The sequence below is a fragment of the Mirounga angustirostris genome, unplaced genomic scaffold, assembly GCF_029215605.1.
Source record: "Mirounga angustirostris isolate CCGP_5_RB_7025 unplaced genomic scaffold, mMirAng1.0.hap1 SCAF_7, whole genome shotgun sequence".
In the NCBI taxonomy this organism is placed as follows: domain Eukaryota; kingdom Metazoa; phylum Chordata; class Mammalia; order Carnivora; family Phocidae; genus Mirounga; species Mirounga angustirostris.
The window spans coordinates 100,932,438-100,960,267 of NW_026991715.1; the positions used below are offsets into that span (position 1 = coordinate 100,932,438).

General features: G+C 37.6%; 1 long non-coding RNA gene across 1 annotated transcript; it reads left to right on the forward strand.

The window, feature by feature from the left end:
- Positions 1-1,509: 1,509 nt before the first annotated feature.
- On the forward strand, positions 1,510-26,623 carry LOC135365414 (uncharacterized). The gene is made up of 2 exons (XR_010413226.1): positions 1,510-1,733; positions 26,405-26,623. It is a non-coding gene; the product is annotated as an uncharacterized LOC135365414 (long non-coding RNA).
- Positions 26,624-27,830: the final 1,207 nt, after the last annotated feature.

The following is a 27,830-nucleotide window of genomic DNA, read 5'->3' on the forward strand; positions in this document are numbered from 1 at the left end:
TCTGCTGTAATTTGCTCCAATATACCTTCTGCCCCTCTCTCTCTTTCTTCTTCTTCTGGGAATCCAATTATTCTAATATTGTTTCGTCTTATGGTATTACTTATCTCTCGAATTCTGCCTTCGTGATCCAGTAGTTGTTTAACTCTCTTTTTCTCAGCTTATTTTCCATCATTTGGTCTTCTAGATCACGAATTCTCTCTTCTGCCTCATTTATCCTAGCAGTTAGAGCCTCTATTTTTTATTGCACCTCATTAATAGCCTTTTTGATTTTGACTTGATTAGATTTTAATTCTTTTATTTCTCCAGAAAGGGTTTTTCTAATACCTTCCATGCTTTTTTCAAGCCCAGCTAGTATCTTTAAAATTGTCAGTTTGAACTCTAGTTCTGACATCTTACTAATATCCATATTGATTAGGTCCCTGGCAGTCGGTACTGCCTCTTGTTCTTTTTATTGAGGTGATTTTTTCCATCTTGTCATTTTGTCCAGAGGAGAATAGATGAATGAGAGAACAAAATGCTAACAGGGTAACAATGACCCCAGAAAAATATACACTAAACAAATCAGAAGAGACCTGAAACCGGGGGGAAAGAAAGGGAAAGAAAGAAAAAAGAAAAAAAAAAAAGAAAAAAGGAAAAGATAAAGATAAAAAAAAAAAAAAAACAGAATATGATCGAATATGATCAGGTTGGTGCATAGATCAGTGCCACACACTAGATTTTGGGCGTATTTTGGTCTGTTAGAAGAAAGTGCCTCCCAAAATTTTAAAGAAAGAAAAACTTATGTATGCACAAAAATAAGGGTAAATACGATGAAGGGATGGAATATGACTGTAAAGGTGAAAATTATAAAAGATTTTATAAAAGGAATTGATAAGATAAGAAGTTGGTTGAAAAAAGAAAGAAGAGGATTAAAAAAAAAAAAGGAAGAGAATGTGATCAGGCAGGAGCCTAGAACAAAACTATACACTAGAGATTTAGGGTATATTTAGGTCTGTTAGAAGAAACTGTATCCCATAATTTTAAAGAGAGAACAACTTATACATATATACCAAAAATAAGGTTAACTACTATGAAGGGAGAGATTATGACTCTAAAAATGAAAAATAAAAAAGATTTTTTAAAAAAGGGATTGATAAGATGTTGTTTGAAAAAGGGAAAAAGAAAAATTCAAAAAACAAAAAGAAAAAGAAAAAAAATTAAAAAAATTAACTTTGAAAGACTAAAGAATTGGAGGGGGGGGAAGCCATGAATTCTATGTGCAGTATTCCCCTAGCGCTGGAATCTGCAGTTCTCATGGATCGGTAAACTTGGTCTTGGCTGGCCGTTCTTGCTGATCTTCTGGGGGAGGGGCCTGTTGCCGTGGTTCCCAAATGTCTTTGCCAGAGGCAGAAGTGCCCCACCCTTGCCCCCTCCCGGCTAAGTAATCTGCTCGGGTTTGCACTCGGGAGCTTTTTTTCCCTGCAGGCTTTCCCTACAGCTTTGGAGGACGAGAGTGAAATGGCAGCCTCCCAATCTCCACCCCGGAGGAGCCAAGAACTCAGGGCCGCACTCCTCAGTGAGCCCCCAGAGAAAAGCAGTCAATCACTCCCATCTACCCGGTCTCCGGCTGCACTCCGTGTTCACCCAGCCTGTGACTGAGTGTTTCTATCTCTGGCACCCGACCCTGTGTGGAGTCTCCAAACCCAGCAGATCCCTGCAGTGCACTCCTGCACTGCTCCCCCCGGGGGAGGAAGGTGAGTCTCCCTGGATCTGCCACTTGTTGGGTCCCTGCTGGAAGAGTAGTGGCCCGACTGCCACAGATCATGGTTTATGGCAACCCCGAGCTGAGAGCCCACTCCTCGGCTCCATCTCTGCAGCCGGCTTCCCCACTCGGATACCTGGGAGCTCTGCCGCACTCAGGCACCCCCGGTCTTTCTGTGACCCCAAGGGTCCTGAGACCACAGTGTCCCGGCGAGGGTTCCACCCCCCGCTTAGCCACTGGAGCGACCTCCCTCAGCAGAGCCGTCTTCTAAAAGTTCCGATTTGTGCTCCGTGGCTCTATCACTTGCGAGTAGCCGGCTGACAGAGGCCCCCTCCCCCGCCGTCTATTTTCCTAAATATCGCCTCAGATTCACTTCTCCGCACGTCCTGCCTTCCAGAAAGTGGTCACTTTTCTGTTCAGAGAGTTGCTGCTATTCTTTTCTTCGATCTCCTATTGAGTTCATAGGTGTTCAGAATAGTTTGATCCCTATCAAGCTGAATTCCTGGGACCAGACAAAATTTAGGTCTGCTACTCCTCCACCATCTTGCTCCTCCCCCCCCCAAATATTGTTCTTTTTAAAAATATATTTTTCTTTTTGCTTTCAGTTTTGGAAGTTTCTCCTGTCACATCCTGTAGCTCAGATTCTTTCCTTAGTCATGTCCAGTCTATTAATGAGCTCATTTTAAAAAGTCTTCATTTCTATTGCAGTGTTTTTTTATCTCTAGCATTTCTTTTTCATTCTTCCATAGAATTTCTCTCTAAATAAAAATTAGAAAAAAAAAGAATTTCTATCTCTCTGTGTACATTGCCCATCTGTTCTTATGTGGTATCTACTTTACCTGTTTTAGCCCTTAGTATATTAATCATAGCTAGTTTTAATTCCCAATGTGATAATTCCAACATCCCTGCCCTGAGTCTGGTTCTGATGCTTGCTTCATCTCTACAAACTGTTGTTGTTGTTTGCCTTTTAGTATGTCTTATAAATTTAGTATATCTCAGTACCTGGACATAATGTACTGGCAAAAAGGAATTGCAGTAAATAGGCCTTTAGTAATGTCATAGTAAAGCATGGAGGAGGGGGAGTAGAAGCCTTCTATACTCCTATGATTAGGCCTCTGACTTTTATTTAGCTTGCGTTCTCTGGACTGTGAACTGCTTAAGTGCTTCTCCATTTTTCTCCCTCCTTAAGTGTACAGGACAATTCAAACAGACTACAGTTGAGTATTTCCTTTCCCCTGGGGTTGGTTAGACTCTGGTAAAATAGTTTTTCTTGAGGGCAAGTCTTGTTAAGAAGAAAGGACTACTCTGGTTTATTTCAAAATGGTTACTTTTCCCTTCCTAGGCCATGAAAAGATACTCTCTCTGACTTTCACTAAGAGAACGGGGTCAAATTCCTTGAGGTATAACTCATGTACCCCTTATGACTGCCCTCCCCTCCTGAATTCTTAACTCTCACACTGAACCTCCAGCCATTCAATAGGTCAGGTTTTCCAACCTGACCACTGGTTCCATGATTTCTGCTCATGAGTTTCTGCTCTAGTAAACTGGGATTCTCTGTATTTGTCTGCCTGTCTCTCCAGTGTTGGGGGCAAAAGTTTGCCCTGTGACTTCACTTCTTTAGCAAATCTAAGAAGAGCTATTGATTTTTCAGTTTATTCACCTTTTTTACTTGTTAGGACAAAGTGGTGACTTCAAAGCTCCTTAAATGCCAGACTAGAAATCAGAAGTCCCCATTTTTTTCTCTAGTTTACTAGTTCCTTCATTTCTAATATCCATTGTGAGGTTCAAAGAAGACCCAGAATATGATCAGCCACTTCCATAATATGTTCCCCCTTGGCACAGAGCCCCTAAAATAATCCATGAGTTTGCTTACACTCATCAAACATTATTATTATTATTATTATTAACATTATGTTAGAGTTCTCTTTTTGTTCTCTTATAATAGAGTTCCTACCATAACTTTTAGCATTTTGGTGAAGTCTTTTCCCATTAATCACCAACACAACTGATTAAATTATAGAAAATAAAAAAAACCAACGTATTACGTAGTCTACCTAGACTCAAATCAATAATGCCTTTAGCTAAATTTGTGCTCAAGGCAACGTGGAGAATAAAGGCAGTTTGTGGTCGGCTACTTCCTTTATAGCAGATGTGCCTTCACACATGACAGAAATTTCTCATTTCTTCAATAATGTCTGCATTGTTGCAGGTCCAGGATTTGCTGGTATGCTGGAAAGTTACTACCAATCTCTGATGAGAATCCAGTCTCGTAGTTACAGTGAGAAACTTTAAGAATTATCATCCCCTCTATGCTCTCTTCATATTACCAGAGGATACTGGATCTCAGTCGTAGATGACAGAAAGTCCAAATCAAATGATCTTATGCCAAAAGGGAATTTATTGGCTCTTGTGAATGGAAAGCACAAAGTGTAGCACTTACTTCAGATACATCCTGATGTTACACAGACACTCTTCTGACCCAGCTCTGCTCTCTTCTGTGCTCTTGCTTTGTTCTCAGACAGCTCCTCTTTCATGTTTCTATGATGACTACTGCATCAAATTCAGATCTTCTCTTCTCAACTACAAGTCCAGGAGGAAAGAATGAAATACCCTCTTCCAGGATTTCCAGAAAGGTTTCATGGCATTGTTGGTTCTGAATGGTTCTGAATAGGCTGAGGGAAGCTCCTGATTCAATTACAGTTGCCCAGGGAATGCCAGATGCTGGTTAATGGCCCAGGCCATGCAATCAATCCATGCATGACCAAGGAATGGAGCTAACCCCGTAGAAGCCCTTGGAAATAAAGCTGGGGATAGTGGGAAGCTCAGAGGAGAAATGGGATACAATTAGTAGAAGATGGACGAATGGATACCAAGCAGCCAAATCAACATCTGTTATCTACCCTTGAAAATCAGACTTAATCTGTGGCTATTCACATCAGCAAGCCTTCAATGAACAGCTCAAAAGTAAATTTTATAGATGTGATAATTTAAATTTGCTCTCTTTTTCTCCATGTCATATTTACATGATTATAATATTAGAATTTTGGTATTTATTATTGGTACTTAATTCAATTTGGATCATTATTTCCTACCTCTAAAAACAATGTTTTACTCATAATTTCACAATTAACTTAGTTACTTTGGAGGAGATTTTGATACCATGAACTGAAGGTTATTTACAGGTAAAAAAATAAAATAAAATAAATAGCAGGAACCAAAAGGAGAGAAAATAAAGGTCCTGGTTTCATGAAAATGTTCTTTTCACTCCTTGTAATGAGACTAAAAAATAAATTTTAAATGTGATTTGTGATTTGTTGGTATAATTATTTTTAAACACACACACACACATACACACATACTTTACTTCATTTCCCCCCTATGTATATAGTTGTCATAATAGTTAATAATTCATCAATGTTGAATTGCTATGAATTTCATTTATACTATTATTCTGAATGCAAAATAATAAATACAAAGTTGTTTTATATGTATACAATTGTACAAAACAAATTACAGAGTTGATGAAATCAAAAGTAAATTTGATGAGTCATGTAGTCTATTAGAAATAACTCTATAATAGGTGGTATGCACAGGCAAAGAGTACAGAGTATCAATTAGAATTCTGATAAAGAGGGTGAGGAGCAGTAAACTACATTAAAAGACTTCTTATATTCAATATCACTGACATGGCTGTAGGTTACAGAAATGACAGAGAACAATAAAAACTATATCTGACAAAGGAAGTCCTGAGTAGGGGGTCATTAGTGTTAAATAAATATTCAACATTCACTTTCCACAATATTGAAATGCTGGCAGGCTGAATCCCAAAGGCCCCCACAGACCTAACTCTCACAGAAGTGTGGTTTTGAATTATCAAAATATTGGAGCTCAGTAAAAGTACTTTAGTACTCAGGCCCTAGGGCTCTATGAGGAAAAGGGGGAGATAAGCTGAAATGAAAAGTACTGTTTTTGTTCTCATACCACCCAATAAAGAAAAATGTAAAAATCACATTGCATCCTCTATAAGCCAATGAACTATGTGCACTTCACAAATATTTACTGAGCTCCTAATAAATGTCAGGTGCAATTTCTAAATGTGGTTTAAAGATTAAGTATTAAGGAGGGCACATATTGGGATGAGCACTGGGTGTTATATACAACTAATGAATTGAACTAGACTACATCAAAAACTAATGATGTACTATATGTTGGCTAACTGAACATAATAAGAAAACTTGGAAAATAAAAAATAATGTAGGAAGAAGAAAAAAAAGAAGAATTTCTTAGACAATAAAAAAGGAAGAAAAAGACTGAGTTCTCAGAAACACCAAGATCTTAGAATGATTCTCTGGGTAACTCTCATTATAAGACATTAGGTTGACCATAGAGCAAGAAAGAAAAGGAAAAAGGCAGCTTTCATTCTTGAGGGAAGTCTTCTCTAAATACCCCAAATCCCAGAGTATTGTACTGGAACAGAAAGACTATGACATCTGAAATCAAGCAGACCTGAATATGTCTTGACACCCACCAATGGCAGACGGTGGACTTTGGTTAACTTGCTGAATTTCTCTGAACTTGAGTAGAATCGTCCATAAATGGATAATCACTACAATTTCACAGGTCTGCTTAGAACAAAAACTCTTAATCTAAACTTTGGGGAGATTTCTTCATTACGTGGAAAAAATATATCTGCATATGTATTATTTTGTGTGGTTAGCTGTACCATTAGTCTTGCTGATATACCACTGTCAAGCAGTGCAATACACAAGCGTATTTTTAGATTTCATTTTAAAGTGATTATATATATGTAGTAATTCACCATTTATCCCTCTATTTTCAGAAAAGAAAAAGACTAATTTTACTCTCACTACGCCTTCAAACAATTCCACGTTATCTCTGAGTTTCTGACTATCAGTTAAGATTTGGAGCACAGGCTCTCCAGGAAGCATCTTGCTTTACCTCAGCACCCAAGGAATTATTTTCACTATGTCTAAAATACCTTATGCAGTAAGGACAAAAGAGAAGAGAAACTTTTCCGTTTAATTGCTTCTTTGATTCGTATCAGCTGCCTTAGCTTTGTTGTTGATGCCAAGCATAGTCAGAAAGTTGGAAGGTGAGAGATAACAGAAGAGGAGCTTCTGTGTGGCTTACAAATGCAAAGCAAAGCATCTTTATTGATATTCTGTTTAAAGAGTTCACTGAGGTGCAGCTCAGAGTTGTCGAATGGAATGGAAAACAGAAATCCCTTTGAAAATAAGAGCTAGAATTCAAGGTCAGTCTCCCACAAGCCAGTATTCCCTCTACCCTCACCTTTTTGGAAATGGGAAGTCATTTATCTGGGTTTGTTCACTGCATGCTGATGGTATCACACCTTATCACTGTCTAAAAGAACACTACACTAGCATATTTTTTAAAAAAACAATTTATCTTCTCTTGTCCCCTAAGCTAATTTGAACCTCAAAAATCTCATCGGAAAAAAATTCCTAAGTTGCAATTCTTCTGATAAAAGTTAAAACTTTCTTAGATCTGTCATTCAAAGTTAATGAATAGTAGATACATTTAAAAATCTTCTCTTAGATGGGCCCAATGTGTCTACTCCACTGACAAATTTCAGAAAATATTCACAGCATTTAAGACAAAAGGAGAATTATTATATCATTCCTATGTGGATGACAATGTTTTTCGTCATCTTCTCTGCATTTCTTTTATGCTGGATCTCTCAAGAGAGAAAATATTGGCAATGAGTCACTGAGAACATCATATTACCATAGCACAAAATACCTAAGCCACAAGTACTCAAACTTTAGCTCCACCTAAATTTCAGGAGGTCTGGGCTGGGGCCCAAAAATATGTATTTCTAATTTTGCCAAGTAACAGTTATGCTGCTGGTCTGGGGACCACAACTATGACAATCACTGGCTTAAGCCATAGAAAGGTAAATTCATTATCATCAGCATTAGGATTTTAAAGTATTACTTCATTGCAGGTTAAGGGATTTCTAAAAACATGTGAACTGTAAAAATGCTAAATAAAAACAGCAAAATCTGTATCATTATCTATGACAAAATCAGTTCAGCGGGCATGGTATTTTGAGACTATTAAAATACAGGTATGCTACAAAATGTAAAACTATATTTTCTGCCAGTGGGCACCTAAGATGCAAACTATGTTCAGTCATGCAAAAATAAATTATGTTTTCCTGCACACCTAAGTCATGTAGCATAAAACACTGTTAAAAGGTAAACTGATGTACATTAAAATTTTCAAGAGTTAGTTGAGCACACATAGATTCAAATCAGGCAGCACCAAACCAAAGGTGGTTAAGAGTATTCCACTGACATCACCCAGGGGAAGAGTTTTTATAGAGAAGATATGAAAGCAAGGCAAGAAAATTATTTGATTGACCATAGCTAAAGCAATTGGCTTATCTGGGAGAGCCCAGTTCGCTATTTGTGATTGGTTGTTTTTAAATTTCATTTTCTCAGATTTCAGCACATTGACTCTGGCTTACATTCTGGTTTACTTAGGTAGGCATTAGAGCTAGCCCATCTAATGGCCTCCTCGTTAAATTACTTTAATAACATTACAACTGTTTTATTCATTTTTAGGGGCCAAATATTTACTGGTGCTTTCCTACTGATGGCTAATAAAGTGATTTTCTCTGTGCCAATTTAATTAGTGCGTAAATTTTATATTTGCTTTATACAGGTATAAATTTTACATTTTCTACAATTTGAATATTCATATTATTAGATAATTTTGAAGGTTCTTATGATAGTAGAGACCAGAGTACATTTTTCTTCAAAGAATAGATAAGAAGCAAAATGTAACTTCAAGCCAGGGCCAAAAGATAAACAACAACAAAAAACAACAAAAAGAGCTCATGTTTAGTGAACACAGAAGGGCTCTGTATCATTGGTATGCATGAACAAGCCAGGGGCAGTAAACAGTTCTCCAAAAGGAACTGTCCCAAAGAACAACCAAGAAAAGAGAATGATTCCTCGGGATGTTTACATTAAAATCAATACAAAAAGAAGTGATTAATGTATCTTCTACAGTTACAATTCAATATTTTGAGTCTTCTAAAGCTTGCCTCTCCCCCAAATCTAGTGTTATTCAAAAGTGCCCTAAGAATGTACAAGCCTTCTATGCCTTGTTTCTTACTTTGCTGCAATCACTTCCCCACCCAGGATTGCCCATAAGAACTCACTGATGATCATTAGACTTTAATTAGCTATGTTAATTAAAACTAAATGTTACATTCTATATATACTCTTGTATAAATTTGTCTCAATGGAAAGGACTAAACATCAACTTCTTATTGAATATTCCCCTTAAAAATAAGACATTTAAAGACATAAACAGTTCAAGATGTCACTTTCTCTGAAAACCTTGGCATTATGCCAAGACCTTCCTAGTTTACACACTGAAAACCCTGTGGCCCAGGAATCCCTTTATCCTGGGCAAACCAGGACCGTTGGTAACCCCACTGATCATTCTGTGATTGAATGTTCATGTTTCATTTCCAGATGCCTATGTAGTAGTTGAAGCAATGAAAACACACACACACACACACACACACACAAAACCCATTCAATCTAGAGGTTTTTTCTTTTTTAATTGCACTCTTGCTCCTATTCTGTTGATACTCTTCACATATTTTTCAGAACAAGAAACAAAACATCAAATAGCCATCATATCCACGAATGACTTGACGGCAAATACAGCACCATATTCAATTTTTTATCCCCATTGTCTAACCTAGTGCCGGACGCTGTGAAAGGTATTCAGTAAAGTTTTGGTGAATGAAAGAAGTCAAACTTTAAAATATTGTTTCCCATATGCAAGAAAGAAGTCCCTTCTGTGGATATGCTCAGAGCCAGGTCTCCTCATCCCCAAGTACCAACAAATGTATTTTGCCATTTGCAAACTAGGTATATGCCCCATTTGCAAACTAGGCTTGCTCCTCCAAATCCTCTTCAGAAAGTAGTAGCTCTCAAATTTGTCAGAATTGCCAAAGTGCCAGAGAAGAGATCTGTTATTTGTTGTGAAATTTGCTTTAGGGAAATAAAGAAATGCACATATTTGCACAACCAAAGATTAGGACATTCATCCCAGTCCTTTTAATATCTACCAATAAGGATACCAGGAAAGTCAAATTAAGTTCAGATTCATTTCTCCTGATTCCTAGTGACAGCTGGGAGGCTTCTGACAGCCATCTGACAGTAGAAAAGTTTCTTCCTATGAAGGAGAAAATTATAGGACCACATATCAAACTAGGACATCAAAATGAACATTCCAAAGCTTTCCAGAGATTTTTCAATGAAGAGGCTTAGGAAGAAGTTCTGCCTTTTATTTGAAACATGTATCACAGAAACATCAGCAAAAATTAAAAATTCAGAAATCAATATATCCACTATTGTCACCTCACATCAACTGAAGTTATGAAGACTCCTAAATATCCTGGGGAGAGAGAGAGGGGAAGAAGAAGTGTGTGTGTGTACACATATCTGACCAGGTGGGCTTAGGTCTGGGCAGAAAATGTAACAGGACTATGAAGAAGATACAGATCTCACACAAAGAACAAGTGACTTGGTAGCTGGCAATTCACATTCGTGTAGCTAATTTGAAAGCTCTGCATGTAAGTGACTCTTCTATCCAAATCCTAATCCTCTTCCTTGTACCAACCACACAAACTACTTTACACATTTCAATCACCCATTAATAATGAAAAGCCCTTGAAAAACAACCTTTGAGTCATAGCCTTTCAACATGGTCTTTCAGTATCCCCTTGTCCCTGACCACACAACCCATACTTGCCCATTATGTCTGGCTGAAACATTAAGGTCAAGACTCTTCCTCCCCTTACCACCTATGCTCCATTACTCTGAAGCCTTTCTTTCAGCATCCTAGCTCCTCTTACTCTGACAAACAGGGTAACGAAGGACAGGAGCACATGGCTTTTACAAAGTCTTTTCACTTAGGTGGTATAGGATGATGTAACCCAGTTCAACAGGCACAGAGAATTTATTCCTTCCATTTCACACACTTCTCTCTGGGGTTTCTGTGCTGACAGCTGACTTTGTAGTATGTTCGACTCTGATGTAACCCCAGGCATATATTAGTTAGGTCAAATCTTTTTAACAAGAGTAATTCAATCCAGATGAAAAGAAAACACATAGGTAATAAAATGTGGGGTGTGTTTATCACAGCCTAAGAAGATGGAGCCATTTATTTTTAAACCCAAATAATTATTTTAATAATGCCTTCTATCATTAAGACCTTTGCATTTGTTTTGTTTTATTTTGCTTTTGGGTGGGTGGGGAGTTAATTTTGTTTTGTTTTCCTTTGCTTTTGGCCTTAGCACTTGATAGTAAGTTTTTTGATTTCCGTGGAGAGTAACGCAACCCACCAGAATTGCTCCACAGATTATTTTTAAAGTTTCCCTTGCAAAATAGGCCATTTGACCTCTCTTGGGCATTACCAAGGTGAACAGTTTTGGATAAAGAAAGAAAGAAAATTTAGATATACTCTGCCAAAGACATGATACTTGCATATATTAGATATTTAAGGGTAAGTCAATAATTCTTTATTGTTAGAACTATAAAATCATCACAGAATAAGAAATAATCTTAGTTGCAACACATCTTATAGAGGTTATAGGCTTGTGTGAGTCATGAATTTTTATACATTTAAGCATGAAACCTTTTTACAGCTTCATGGAGACTGGTTTAGGAAAGCAGAAAATGTCAGATCACATAAAGAAGTGACTACCATGGATGAAAAGAGATACAGAATTTTGGAATCTGCAATTTACTCCTCACCATTCCCCCTCTAACTCCTGCTCAAATTCAAGTTTATACACTCCTGGGTCAAGATGGAAAGTGACAAAGACTTCCTCCTTGACCAGACTATTCAGGTTCCTCTGAGCTCTTTTTTTTTTTTTTTAATAATTTTTTTTTATTCTTATGTTAATCCCCATACATTACATCATTAGTTTTAGATGTAGTGTTCCATGATTCATTGTTTGTGCATAACACCCAGTGCTCCATGCAGAATGTGCCCTCCTCAATACCCACCACCAGGCTAACCCATCCTCCCACCCCCCTCCCCTCTAGAACCCTCAGTTTGTTTTTCAGAGTCCATCGTCTCTCATGGTTCATCTCCCCCTCCGACTTCCCCTGCTTCATTCTTCCCCTCCCGCTACCTTCTTCTTCTTTTTTTTTTTTTTAATTTTTTTATTCTTATGTTAATCCCCTTACATTAAAACATTAGTTTTAGATGAAGTGTTCCATGATTCATTGTTTGTGCACAACACCCAGTGCTCCATGCAGAATGTGCCCTCCTAAATACCCACCACCAGGCTAACCCATCCTCCCACCCCCCTCCCCTCTAGAACCCTGTTTGTTTTTCAGAGTCCATCGTCTCTCATGGTTCGTCTACCCCTCCAATTTCCCCCGCTTCATTCTTCCCCTCCCGCTACCTTCTTCTTCTTCTTTTTTTTTTTCTTAACATATATTGCATTATTTGTTTCAGAGGTACAGATCTGAGATTCAACAGTCTTGCACAATTCACAGCTCTTACCAGAGCACATACACTCCCCAGTGTCTATCACCCAGTCCCCCCATCCCTCCCACCCCACCCCCCACTCCAACAACACTCAGTTTGTTTCCTGCGATTAAGAGTTCCTCATATCAGTGAGATCATATGATACATGTCTTTCTCTGTTTGACTTATTTCACTCAACATAATACCCTCCAGTTCCATCCACGTCGTTGCAAATGGCAAGATCTCATTCCTTTTGATGGCTGCATAATATTCCATTGTATATATATAAAACTTCTTCTTTATCCATTCATCTGTCGATGGACATCTTGGCTCTTTCCACAGTTTGGCTATTGTGGACATTGCTGCTATAAACATCGGGGTGCACGTACCCCTTCGGATCCCTACTTTTGTATCTTTGGGGTAAATACCCAGTAGTGCAATTGCTGGATCATATGGTAGCTCTATTTTCAACTTTTTGAGGAACCTCCATACAGTTTTCCAGAGTGGCTGCACCAGTTTGCATTCCCACCAACAGTGTAGGAGGGTTCCCCTTTCTCCGCATCCCCGCCAACATCTGTCGTTTCCTGACTTGTTAATTTTAGCCATTCTGACTGGTGTGAGGTGATATCTCATTGAGGTTTTGATTTGGATTTCCCTGATGCCGAGCGATATTGAGCACTTTTTCATGTGTCTGTTGGCCATTTGGATGTCTTCTTTGGAAAAATGTCTGTTTATGTCTTCTGCCCATTTCTTAATTGGATTCTTTGTTCTTTGGGTGTTGAGTTTGATGAGTTCTTTATAGATTTTGGATACTAGCCCTTTATCTGATATGTCATTTGCAAATATCTTCTCCCATTCTGTCGGTTGTCTTTTGGTTTTCTTAACTGTTTCCTTTGCTTTGCAAAAGCTTTTTATCTTGATGAAGTCCCAATAGTTCATTTTTGCCCTTGCTTCCCTTGCCTTTGGCGATGTTTCTAGGAAGAAGTTGCTTCGGCTGAGGTCAAAGAGGTTGTTGCCTGTGTTCTCCTTTAGGATTTTGATGGACTCCTGTCTCACACTGAGGTCTTTCAGCCATTTGGAGTCTATTTTTGTGTGTGGTGTAAGGAAGTGGTCCAGTTTCATTCTTCTGCATGTGTCTATCCAATTTTCCCAACACCATTTGTTGAAGAGACTGTCTTTGTTCCATTGGACATTCTTTCCTGCTTTGTCGAAGATTAGTTGACCATAGAGTTGAGGGTCCATTTCTGGGCTCTCTATTCTGTTCCATTGATCTATGTGTCTGTTTTTGTGCCAGTACCATGCTGTCTTGATGATGACAGCTTTGTAATAGAGCTTGAAGTCCGGAATTGTGATGCCACCGGCTTTGCTTTTCTTTTTCAATATTCCTCTGGCTATGCGGGGTCTTTTCTGGTTCCATACAAATTTTAGGATTATTTGTTCCATTTCTTTGAAAAAAGTGGATGGTATTTTGATGGGGATTGCATTGAATGTGTAGATTGCTCTAGGTAGCATTGACATCTTCACAATATTTGTTCTTCCAATCCATGAGCATGGAACGTTTTTCCATTTCTTTGTGTCTTCCTCCATTTCTTTCATGAGTATTTTATAGTTTTCTGAGTACAGATCCTTTGTCTCTTTGGTTAGATTTATTCCTAGGTATCTTATGGTTTTGGGTGCAATTGTAAATGGGATCGACTCCTTAATTTCTCTTTCTTCTGTCTTGTTGTTGGTGTATAGGAATGCCACTGACTTCTGTGCATTGATTTTATATCCTGCCACTTTACTGAATTCCTGTATGAGTTCTAGCAGTTTTGGGGTGGAGTCTTTTCGGTTTTCCACATAAAGTATCATATCATCTGCAAAGAGTGAGAGTTTCACTTCTTCTTTGCCAATTTGGATGCCTTTGATTTCTTTTTGTTCTCTGATTGCTGTGGCTAGGACTTCCAATACTATGTTGAATAGCAGTGGTGATAGTGGACATCCCTGCCGCGTTCCTGACCTTAGGGGGAAAGCTCTCAGTTTTTCCCCATTGAGAATAATATTTGCTGTAGGTTTTTCATAGATGGCTTTTATGATATTGAGGTATGTACCCTCTATCCCTATACTCTGAAGAGTTTTGATCAAGAAAGGATGCTGTACTTTGTCAAAAGCTTTTTCTGCATCTATTGAGAGGATCATATGATTCTTGTTCTTTCCTTTGTTAATGTACTGTATCACATTGATTGATTTGCGGATGTTGAACCAACCTTGCAGCCCAGGGATAAATCCCACTTGGTCATGGTGAATAATCCTTTTAATGTACTGTTGGATCCTATTGGCTAGTGTTTTGGTGAGAATTTTTGCATCCATGTTCATCAGGGATATTGGTCTGTAATTCTCCTTTTTGATGGGGTCTTTGTCTGGTTTGGGGATCAAGGTAATGCTGGCCTCATAAAATGAGTTTGGAAGTTTTCCTTCCGTTTCGATTTTTTGGAACAGTTTCAGAAGAATAGGTATTAATTCTTCTTGAAATGTTTGGTAGAATTCCCCTGGGAAGCCATCTGGCCCTGGGCTTTTGTTTTTTGGGAGATTTTTGATGACTGCTTCAATTTCCTTAGTGGTTATAGGTCTGTTCAGGTTTTCTATTTCATCCTGGTTCAGTTTTGGTAGTTGATACATCTCTAGGAATGCATCCATCTCTTCCAGGTTATCTAATTTGCTGGCATAGAGTTGCTCATAATATGTTCTTATAATTGTTTGTATTTCTTTGGTGTTGGTTGTGATCTCTCCTCTTTCATTCATGATTTTGTTGATTTGGGTCATTTCTCTTCTCTTTTTGATAAGTCTGGCCAGGGGTTTATCAATCTTGTTAATTCTTTCAAAGAACCAGCTCCTAGTTTCGTTGATCTGTTCTACTGTTCTTTTAGTTTCTATTTCATTGATTTCTGCTCTGATCTTTATGATTTCTCTTCTCCTGCTGGGTTTAGGCTTTATTTGCTGTTCTTTCTCCAGCTCCTTTAGGTGTAGGGTTAGGTTGTGTACTTGAGACCTTTCTTGTTTCTTGAGAAAGGCTTGTATTGCTATATACTTTCCTCTTAGGACTGCCTTTGCTGCATCCCAAAGATTTTGAACAGTTGTGTTTTCATTTTCATTGGTTTCCATGTATTTTTTTAATTCTTCTTTAATTTCCTGGTTGACCCATTCATTCTTCAGTAGGATGCTCTTTAGCCTCCATGTATTTGAGTTCTTTCCGACTTTCCTCTTGGGATTGAGTTCTAGTTTCAAAGCATTGTGGTCTGAAAATAGGCAGGGAATGATCCCAATCTTTTGGTACCGGTTGAGACCTGATTTATGACCTAGGATGTGATCGATTCTGGAGAATGTTCCATGGGCACTAGAGAAGAATGTGTATTCCGTTGCTTTGGGGTGGAATGTTCTGAATATGTCTGTGAAGTCCATTTGGTCCAGTGTGTCATTTAAAGTCTTTATTTCCTTGTTGATCTTTTGCTTAGATGATCTGTCCATTTCAGTGAGGGGGATGTTAAAGTCCCCCACTATTATTGTATTGTTGTTGATGTGTTTCTTTGCTTTTGTTATTAATTGCCTTATATAATTGGCTGCTCCCATGTTAGGGGCATAGATATTTACAATTGTTAGATCTTCTTGTTGGATAGATCCTTTAAGTAGGATATAGTGTCCTTCCTCATCTCTTATTACAGTCTTTGGTTTAAAATCTAATTTGTCTGATATAAGGATTGCCACCCCAGCTTTCTTTTGGTGTCCATTAGCATGGTAAATGGTTTTCCACCCCCTCACTTTCAATCTGAGGGTGTCTTTGGGTCTAAAATGAGTCTCTTGCAGACAGCATATCGATGGATCTTGTTTTTTAATCCAGTCTGTTAGCCTGTGTCTTTTGATTGGGGCATTTAGCCCATTTACATTCAAGGTAACTATTGAAAGATAGGAATTTAGTGCCATTGTATTGCCTGTAAGGTGACTGTTACCGTATATTGTCTGTGTTCCTTTCTGGTCTATGGTGCTTTTAGGGTCTCTCTTTGCTTAGAGGACCCCTTTCAAGATTTCCTGTAGGGCTGGTTTTGTGTTTGCAAATTCCTTTAGTTTTTGTTTGTCCTGGAAGCTTTTTATCTCTCCTTCAATTTTCAATGACAGCCTAGCTGGATAGAGTATTCTTGGCTGCATATTTTTCTCATTTAGTGCTCTGAATATATCATGCCAGTCCTTTCTGGCCTGCCAGGTCTCTGTGGATAGGTCTGTTGCCAATCTAATGTTTCTACCATTGTAGGTTACATGTCTCTTCTCCCGAGCTGCTTTCAGGATTTTCTCTTTGTCTCTGAGACTCGTAAGTTTTACTATTAGATGTCGGGGAGTTGACCTATTTTTATTGATTTTGAGAGGGGTTCTCTGTGCTTCCTGGATTTTCATGCCTGTTTCTTTCCCCAAATTAGGGAAGTTCTCTGCTATAATTTGCTCCATTATACCTTCTGCCCCTCTCTCTCTTTCTTCTTCTTCTGGGATCCCAATTATTCTAATGTTGTTTCGTCTTATGGTATCGCTTATCTCTCGAATTCTGCCCTCATGATCCAGTAGTTGTTTATCTCTCTTTTTCTCAGCTTCTTTATTCTCCAGCATTTCATCTTCTATATTACTGATTCTCTCTTCTGCCTCATTTATTCTAGCAGTTAGCGCCCCCATTTTTGATTGCACCTCATTAATAGCCTTTTTGATTTCTACTTGGTTGGATTTTAGCTCTTTTACTTCTCCAGAAAGAGTTTCTCTAATAACTTCCATATTTTTTTCAAGCCCAGCTAGTATCTTTAAAGTGATGATTCTGAACTCTAGATCTGACATCGTACTAATGTCCGTATTGAGTAGGTCCCTGGCAGTCGGTACTGCCTCTTGTTCTTTTTGTTGAGGTGATTTTTTCCGTCTCGTCATTTTGTGCAGAGGAGAATAGATTAATGAGAGAACAAAATGCTAGCAGAGTAACCACGTCCCCAGAAAATATACTCTAAACAAATCAGAAAAGACCTGAAGCAGTGGGATAAGAAGGGGAAAGAGAGAAAAAAGAAAAAGAAAAAAAAAAGAAAAAGATAAAGATAAAAACAAAAACAAACAAAACAAAACAACAACACCAAAAGAAAAACCAGAATGTGATCAAATATGATCTATATGGTATATAGATCAGTGCCACACACTAGATTTGGGGTGTGTTTTGGTCTTTTAGAAGAAAGTGTCTCCCAAAATTTTAAAGAAAGAAAAACTTATATATGTACAAAAATAAGGGTTGATATGATGAAGGGATGGAAAATGACTGTAAAAATGGAAATTATAAAAAATTTTATAAAAGGAATTGATAAGAAGTTGTTTGAAAAAAGAAAGAGGATTTAAAAAAAGAAAAAAGAAAAAGAAAAAAAAAAGGGAGAGGATGTGATCAGGCAGGGGAATAGAAAACACCATATACTAGAGATTTAGGGTATATTTTAATCTGTTAGAAGAAACTATCTCAAAATTTTAAAGAGAGAACAACTTATATATATAAGCCAAAAATATGGGTAACTACTATGAAGGGATAGAATATGACTCTAAAAATGAAAAATAAAAATGTTTTTTTTAAAAAAAGGGATTGATAAGATGTTGTTTGAAAAAGGGAAAGAGAAAAATTCAAAAAGAAATAAAAAAGACAAAAAGACAGTTAAAAAAAAAATTAACTTTAAAAGACTAAGGAATCATGGTAAAAAAGCCGTGAATTCTATGTGCATTATTCCCCTAGCGCTGGAGTTCTGCCGTTCTCATTGATCGGTGAACTTGGTCTTGGCTGGCTGTTCTCGCTGATCTTCTGGGGGAGGGGCCTGTTGCCGTGGTTTCCAAATGTCTCTGCCGGAGGCGGAATTGGCCCGCCCTTGCCCCCTCCCGGCTAAGTTATCTGCTCGGGTTTGCTCTCTGGAGCTTTTGTTCCCTGCAAGCTTTCCGTACAGCTTTGGAGGCGGAGAGTGAAAATGGCGGCCTCCCAATCCCTGCCCTGGAGGAGCCGAGAACTTGGGCCCCGCTCCTCAGTGAGCCCCCAGAGAAAAGCCGCCAGTCACTCCCGGCTCCCCGGTCTCCGGCCGCACTCTGTGCTCAACCGGCCTGTGACCGCGCGTTTCTATCTCTGGCACCCGACCCGGTCTGGAGTCTCCAAACCCAGCAGATCCCTGCGGTGCACTCCCGCGCGGCTTCCCCCGGGGGAGGAAGGTGAATCTCCCCGGATCTGCCGCTTGTTGGGTCCCTGCTGGAGGAGCAGGGGCCCGACTGGGCCGCGGATCACGGTTTATGGCCACCCCGAGCTGAGAGCCCGCGCCTGGGCTCGGCCTCTGCAGCCGGCTTCCCTGCTCCGATTCCTGGGAGCTCTGCCGCCCTCAGGCACCCCCGGTCTTTCTGTGACCCCGAGGGTCCCGAGACCACACTGTCCCGGAGGGTTCCACCCCCCGCTTAGCCACCAGAGTGACGTCCCTCGGCGGAGCAGACTTTTAAAAGTTCCGATTTTGTGCTCCGCGGCTCTATCACTTGCCAGAAGCAGCCGACGGAGGCCCCTCCCCCGCTGTCTGTCCTCCCGAATATCGCCTCGGATTCCCTTCTCCGCACGTCCTACCTTCCAGAAAGTGGTCGCTTTTCTGATGAGAGAGTTGTTGCTCTTCTTTTCTTCGATCTCCTGTTGGGTTTGTAGGTGTTCAGAATGGTTTGATCCCCATCCAGCTGAATTCCTGAGAGGAGACGAAATCCAGGTCTCCTACTCCTCTTCTTCTTTTTTTTTTTCTTAACATATATTGCATTATTTGTTTCAGAGGTACAGATGTGAGATTCAACAGTCTTGCACAATTCACAGCGCTTACCAGAGCACATACCCTCCCCAGTGTCTATCACCCAGTCACCCCATCCCTCCCACCCCACCCCCCACTCCAGCAACCCTCAGTTTGTTTCCTGCAATTAAGAATTCCTCGTATCAGTGAGATCATATGATACATGTCTTTCTCTGTTTGACTTATTCCTCTGGCTCTTTTTGAGTAGGTCCTGTCCTTGGACCTATTTTTTTTTTTAATTTTATTATGTTATGTTAATCACCATACATTACATCATTAGTTTTTGATGTAGTGTTCCATGATTCATTGTTTGCATATAACACCCAGTGATCCATTCAGTACATGCCCTCTTTAACATCCATCACCAGGCTAACCTATCCCCCCCACCCCCTCCCCTCTAGAACCCTCAGTTTGTTTCTCAGAGTCCATAGTCTCTCATGGTTCGTCTCCCCCTCCGATTCCCCCGCTTCATTTTTCCCTTGCTACTATCTTCTTCTTTTTTTTTTTTTTAACTCATAATGTATTATTTGTTTCAGAGGAGCCCAACTTTAGCAAGAATCCTGTCATGTCAGATTAGCCAGAATCATCCAACCTTGATACCTGATCACTCTTCTCATCTCCTACTATCCCTCAGGTGATGTCTGACCACCCTAGCTTGCCTTTAGCAAGAATCCTATTAGGTTGGTTTAGCCAAAATCCCTCCTTAACCCTGATGGTTCCTTAGTACTATTTTCCACTCTGCTTCTTGGCTATAAATTCCCATTTTTCCTTGTTATATTCAGAGTGGAACTCAATCTCTATCCCCTACTGCAAAACCCCATGTAGTAGTCCCTATATCTATTGCAGTAGTCCTTAATAAAGTCTGCCTTACTGTTCTTTAACAAGTTTCCACAAATAATTATTTCTCTAACATAAGACACTCAAGAGATATTTTAGGAGGCAATGATTCTTTTCTTAACTTAATGCTACATCAAACTGTGGAGCTCATTCAACTGTGAAGAAAATATGCAGATCTCCCTGGGTGTACTTTTGTTGTCCCAGGAGAAAATGTGGTCTTATCAAGAAAGAGAGACCTGGAGAAAGAGAGCACCTTACCCCTGCAATGTGTCTACCGAGAAAATGCTAAACGAACAAAAGGCAGAGCAACAAGCTTATTCAGAGGCAGAAAAGATGCAAGTTTATGATCTCAAGGATAGAGAAGTCTCTCTTGCCATGCAGATATTTTGGGTGATCATTAAGACCTGTGTTTATGTGGAAATGATGCTGCTTTGGAAAGCAAGGTTGTTACTAAAGTTCAAGTGACATCTCTGTCACCATTTTATCTAGGTTTATCAAATGACTTAAATGGTCCTTTGCTGATTTACCAAAACTCCAGCTTTGAAAAGTTGTTTTGTTTTATTCTCTTTCACAAATGATCCATGAATTATGTGGGTTAAGAGGGACAGAGATTTATAGGTTTGGCGGATGAGAATTAAGGATTTGGGGAAGGTTTTTGGTTTTTTGTGTTTTTTTAAGTCACACAAAAAAGTAGTGGACCACATCACTATTGAGTTCATAGCTATTTTTTCACATTGTACTCAAATTAAATTGGGTGAGAGTGGATAGGGAGGAATTCTTCATTTAAAGTAATATTTGGATTTCAAAAGTGAGATTTGCATTGCAAAAGTTGGAGTAAGCTCTTGTGGATGAGTGAGACTAAAGCTGAGATCACTGAAGATAACAACATTCAGTCCTTGGCTTTCGCACTATCACTATTCTGAGGTCCTAGATATACATTAAAAGAGTATTTATCCTACACATGTTTTGGAGGTCTATTTTTGCCTCTAGCTCCCTCTTACCAAAAAAAAGCTCTGATTAAGTTCATTACTGCTCCTTACCAAAGCCAATATTCAGAGGCAAGATTTTTGCTGGTTTATCATAGCCTAAGCTTCCTCTAATATTTTCTCATTTCAGCTCTTACAATACGTAATGTTAATTTCACTGGATTTTCTGGGTCATTTTAAGGAGGGAGAAAGGGGGCGGCTGGGTGGCTCAGTTGGTTAAGTGACTGCCTTCGGCTCAGGTCATTCTGGAGTCCTGGGTTCGAGTCCGCATCAGGCTCCCTGCTCAGCAGGGAGTCTGCTTCTCCCTCTGACCCTCCTCCCTCTCATGCTCTCTGTCTCTCATTCTCTCTCTCAAAATAAATAAATAAATAAATAAATCTTTAAAAAAAATTTAAGGAGGGAGAAAGGAAGGAAAATAGATTTACGGAAATATACACGGGGCACCTGGGTGGCTCAGTCGTTAAGCATCTGCCTTCGGCTCAGGTCATGATTCCACGGTCCTGGGATCGAGTCCCACATCAGGCTCCCTGCTCTGCGGGAAGCCTGCTTCTCCCTCTTCCACTCCCCCTGCTTGTGTTCCTGCTCTCGCTATGTCTCTCTCTGTCAAATAAATAAATAAAATCTTTAAAATATATATATATATACACATGTGCTATAAAAGTTCATTAAAGAATGACAATTTTCATATACATGAGATACATATGTATATGTATATAAATATACACACACACATATGAAATAGACACGTGTGTGTGTGTGTGTGTGTATCCCATTCAAAAAAGCCATAAAACATGGGGGAATTAAAATATATCACAGAAATAATCTTTTACATCACAAAAAGAATTTATGCATTATAACTTTTAAATAGTCCTTTTGCTGATTTTTTTCCTAAAGGCTTTTATTTTATTTTATAAGTCCCCTATAATCTCTCTCTTTCATTAGGAAATATAAAACAAGAAGTGATGGTCCTTGATCTAGAGTTGAGTAGAAAAATATACACATATAAAACAACTGAAGAACAATAAAACAAGTTCAAGTTTCTATGATACAAAGCTTAGAAGTGTACATAATTTTATTCCATTGTCCAATGTCCAGAGGCCAGTCCAAGTAAGAGATACCATCTATACAAAGGCACAGAAAAGGATAGAATCATGCATGCATATTTCAATATACCTATTGTATAATACAGGAGCAGTATAGTAAAAGGGGCAGAGGCCTGGTGAAGAAATAATGAGACAGAGCTCAGAAGGGAGGAGAACTGGTATCTAGATCTATATATTAAACATATCAAAACCAAAAATTAAGTTGAAATCGTTTCATAAATTTCTACCTAATTTAAAAGTCTGGTTATCAGTTTGTCATATGCAGAATTTACCATTTCCAATTGTGATTGTGTTTTTCTATGTCTTCATTTAACTAAATCTATGCTGGGCACCACCAAAGCAAAGAATGTGGTATATTCTTTTTTGTTTTAATTGTTTAACTGACAGCCAACATAATGCTCTCATTTTTAAGGCAATGAAAGAGCAAAGTTGTCCATTCTTGCTCTGACTCCACAGTCAAAAGCAGCTGGAGTTTATACAAAGGTTCAGACAGTTCAGACCCAACTGGAGCAGGTTATTTCCTTTTCCACTCTGACTGTGAAAGACCCGGTGCCAGGTTATCATCTCCAGAAAACATCTATGCCAGAAAAACCTGCAGATAGAGACTTTTTTTTTTTTTTCTTTCTGAATTGTTAGCTGGTCTTGCAGCACATTTTGAATGTAACCTTTTTAATCCCTGCATTTGCAATTAGAGATTAAAATTCCATTCCAAGAGCCATTCGGCAGATGGCAAAGCATGAAAAAACTGAAGGTAGTTTAAAATTGTATTTATACAGAACACCAGATGAATTTGCCAGCCTGTTTCTTCCTGAGTTTATATATTCACTTGTGAAAATTGATTGTTTAAGATGTAGATTTCATTTGCAGGGATTTAGCATTTTTATAGGATTTTAAAGCATCAATTAATCCATCTCTTTTGTTCAGCACAGTTGCTTTAAATATGGAAGTAAAATCTATATTTAAAGCAACTGCTTGTTAAGAAGATTAAGTCACCTGCGCAAGGGTCACCAAGGTAGGTTCAGAAAGCCCACACGATAATAAAATGGACAGGCCACCAACCAATGCATCTATTAAGTGGAAACCCCATCACACCTTAGGCCATGTAGGCAGTCTGATTCTTAATTAAGATTTTTTTCCTGGGGCGCCTGGGTGGCTCAGTTGTTAAGCAGCTGCCTTTGGCTCAGGTCATGGTCCCAGGGTCCTGGGATCGAGTCCTGCATCAGGCTCCCTGCTCAGCAGGGAACCTGCTTCTCCCTCTGCCTCTCTCTCTCTGTCTCTTATGAATAAATAAATAAAATCTTTAAAAAAAAGATTTTTTTTCCTTTAGATTCCTCCAAGAGCTTTTGTGAAAATCCTTATGGTTTTAAATGTTTACTGACATTTAACAGATTCAGAGAGATGCACAAATCATAAATATATAGCTTAAGGAATTTTTTAGAAGTGAGCATACCCACATAAACACCTCCCAGAACAAGAAATAAAAAATTACTCCTACTCTGGAAGCCTTCCTTGTGCTCCTTCCCAAGTTACTTCCTCCCCAACATAACCACCATTCTAATTCTAGCATCAAAAATTACATTATATCTTACTGAAATTCATGTAAGTAGACTCATACAGTATTGACCAATTTGTGTTTGCCTTTATTCACACATTTTGTTTAAGATTCATCCACTCTACTGCATGCAGGGATATATTTGTTCATTGTCACTGCTGTATGTAAGTTTATTTCATAAATATTTCACAATTTATCTATTTACTATTGATGAGGTTTGGGATTTTTCTAGTTCGGAGGGATTATAAATAGTGCTTTTATGATCATTTTTAATACATGTTTTTGGTGAACATATGTATGCATTTCCGATAGAATTAGAATTAGACCTACTTGTGGAATTGGTCACAGTTTTCCTTGACAGCACTGGACATTGTTGGTCTTTTTCACTTTAGAATCTGGTGAGTATATAGTGGCTTTGTATTGTAATTTTAATTTGTACTTCCCTGATAACTAATTGAGCACATTTCCATAGTTATTTGCAAAGTGTTTGTTGAAGTCATTTGACCATCACTAATTCATCTTTTTAAAAAAATTTCCACTGGATGCAACTCTCTTGAGATAAATGTATTGCAAATAATTTCTTTTTTTTTTTTTTAAGATTTTTATTTATTTATTCATGAGAGACAGAGAGAGAGAGAGGCAGAGGGAGAAGCAGGCTCCCAAGGAGCAGAGAGCCCAATGAGGGACTCGATCCCAGGACCCCAGGATCATGACCTGAGCCGAAGGCAGACGCTTAACCATCTGAGCCACCCAGGCGCCCTGCAAATAATTTCTAACCTGTGGTTTGCTTTTCTACTCTCTTGGGTTAACAAGTTCTTAATTTTTAAAAAATTCAATTCATCAATAATTTCTTCTGTATGCATAGTGCTTTTTATGTATTGTTTTATATATCATTGCCTCTCTTAAGTTCACAAAGTAAACCATGCTATATTCTAGAATACTGTTTTAACTTTTAAATTGAATCAACAATCCAAATTTATTTTTGTATATTGTGTCAATAGGGAATAAAATCATTATTTTCCATTTAGCTATGCCATTGATCCAGCACCTTTTATTGGAAAAACCACCCTTACTCCTTACCCTCAATGCATGGCAGTGACATCTTCTTCACAAATCAATTGATCTTGTATATGTGGGTGTATTTCTGGACTCTACTTGTCTATCCTGCGTCAAAACTATACCATTTAATTGTGTAGCTTTATAAGTCTCACTATCTGGTGGAGTAAGTCTTCCAATTTTGTTCTCATTCAATAATAATTCCTTGACTATTTTGGTCCTGTGCCTTTCCATATAAAGAATCACTTACGAATTTCTACAAAAAAAGTATAACCTGCAGAGATTTTGACTGAAATTATATTGCAAATAGATTATTTTGGTGAAAACGGGCATCTTTGCAATATTTTCATTCCATTAATATAGTATATCCATCTATTTATTGACCACTTTCTCTCAATAATATTTTGTCATTTTCTATGTAAACATACATCATTTAATAGGTTTAGTCTTATTTACTTTGTTCTGCTATTATGTATTCTGTAGCTTCAAAATTTTATTTTCTGATTGTTTACTGCTGATATTTAAAAGTGTGTTTTTGTGTGTGTGTGTGCGCAAGCATGCGCACATGCTTGTCTTGACTTTGATTTCAGAGAATTTGCTAATTTAATTCTAATGGTTTACCTGTAGACATTTTTGGATATTCTCAGCATACAATCCTTTTTGTAAATAATGACTTTTTTTCCTTATTTCATCAATTTATACCTTTTATTTCCTTTTCTTTCATTATTGCTACTGGCTAGAACTTCCAATAAAATGTTAAAAGAAGTGGTCACAGGGGCATCTTTGTTTTATTCTGGATCTAAGGGGAAAATAGTTCAATAATTCATCCTAAATTAAGATGTTTATTATAGGTTTTTTATATTCTATAAAATTATGTAAGCTCCCCTTTATTCTTTTTTTTTTTAAAGATTTTATTTATTTATTTGAGAGAGAGCTAGAGAAAGAGAGAGAGAGAGAACACAAGCAGGGGGGAGGGGTAGAGAGAGAGAAACAGACTCCTCGCTGAGCAAGGAGCCTGATGCAGGACTCTATCCCAGGACCCGGGGATCCTGACCTGAGCAGAAGGCAGATGCTTAACCAACTGAACCACACAGGTGCCGCAGCTCCCTTTTATTCTTTATTTATGTTGAGGTTTTTATCATCTATATGTGGTTCACCTTTATCAAATGCTATTTTTTAATTTATTGTGATAATCATGCTTTTTTCTTTTTAACTCTATAAATGTGGTGAAGATCAGTGATTACTCTTGAAATATTATACCTTGTATTCTTGAATGAAATACTATTTCATTATACTAGGTAATATTTTACACATTGCTTATTTTGGTTTCCTAATATTTTCATAGCATTTTTCACTTATGTCACATAAAAAGGTTTGGTCCATAATTTTACTATCCTGTAATGCCCCTGACAAATTTTGACACCATGACTACGCTAGTTTTATAAAATGAGTTCATAAAAATTCTCTCTTTTTCTATCCTATGGGTAAGGCTAGTGATATTTCTTTCTTAAATTTTTTGGAAGAATTTACTGAAGATCTGTGTGTCTAATGCTCTCTTTTATAAAATTTTAGTATTAATTTATGTATATATTTTTGAGGGTTCATGTTTTTCCCTTAATATAGAAATTTAAAAATTTCTATTTCTTCTTGTATCATTTTTGATAACTGTGTTTTTTTAAGCTTTACCCATTTCACCTAAATTATAATATGTATTGTTAAAGTTTCTTGTTTTGTTTTGTTGTTAGGTAAGCTCTACACTGGACATGGGGCTTGAACTCATCAACCCAAGATCAAGAATCACATGTTCTGACTGAGCCAGCCAGGCTCCCCTGAAGTTATTTTATATTATCTGTTTTATATTTCAATGTCTGTAGGCTCTGAAGTGCTTTAATTTTCTTTATTGCTGATACTGACAATTTGGGCTTTCTCTCTGTTTTTCTTGATTAAAAGTATTTTAATTATATTAGTTTTTTCAGAAAAGAAGACTGGCTTTACTGATTTTTCCCTATACAAATTTACTGTTTTATTACTTTTTCTTATCTATTATTTCCTTTCCTTTCTTTCAATTTATCTCCTGTTTTCTTCTCTCATTTTTAATTTGATAATAAAATTATTCTTTTCAATTTCTCTTTCTCTTTTAAGAGAATATATATATACATTTAAGGCTACATAATTCCCTATAAGTATGGCTAGAGCTGTATCTCACATGTTTTTATAAGTAGTATTTTTTATCACTTAGTTTGAAATGTTTTCTAAATTTTGTTTTAATTTCTTCTTTGACCCAAGGATTATTTAGAAGTATAACTTAAGTTTTTAAAGATTTTTTTTTTGTTATTGATCTCCCACTAATTTCAGTCTGGTTGGAGAACATACTCTATATATAATTGTAATCTTTGGAATTTGTAAGGATTTGCTTTAGGAACCAACATATGGTCTGTGCATTTGAAATAAATGAACCCTATAGTTATTGGTATAGTGTTCTACAGGTATCAATTACATCATGCCATGCATTGATAAAATTTTATGTATTTCTACTAATTTTCTATTATATGTATTGAGAGAGGTCTGTCAAAATCTTCAACTATCCAATGTGAAGTGGACTACTTTTTGATACTTTTCTTTACGTTATTGTATACCCAAAAAGAGAACCATTATGTTTTTCTACTAAATTGATCTTTTTGCAATTATGAAATGTCTGTAGATCCAGCAATTTTTTTTATGGTCTACTTTTTCTGAAGTTTGTATGACAGCATTCTATTATACGTGGTTTGCTTCTTCTATTTTATTTAATCCTTTTATTTCAATATTACTTTGTCCTAATATTTATGGTATATCCCTTATAAATAGTATATAGGCAGGGCTTGCTTTTTATCCAGACTGACAATGTTTATTACTTGGGTGACTTAGTCTACCTACATTTAACGTGACTTAATATATTTGGGTTTATTTACTCCCTTATTCTTTGTTTTCCAATGGTCCTATCTGTTTTTTATCCTTTTTTTCTTCCTTCCTGAATTCTTGTAAAGTAACCAACCATATTTTATTCCATCGTCACCCACCATTAGCTTTTTAGTTACCCAATATTTATTTTTTTTAATTACCTAAAGAAAACAAAACAAATGAACAAAGGGAAAAAGAGAGAGAGGCAAACCAAGAAATAGTCTCTGAACT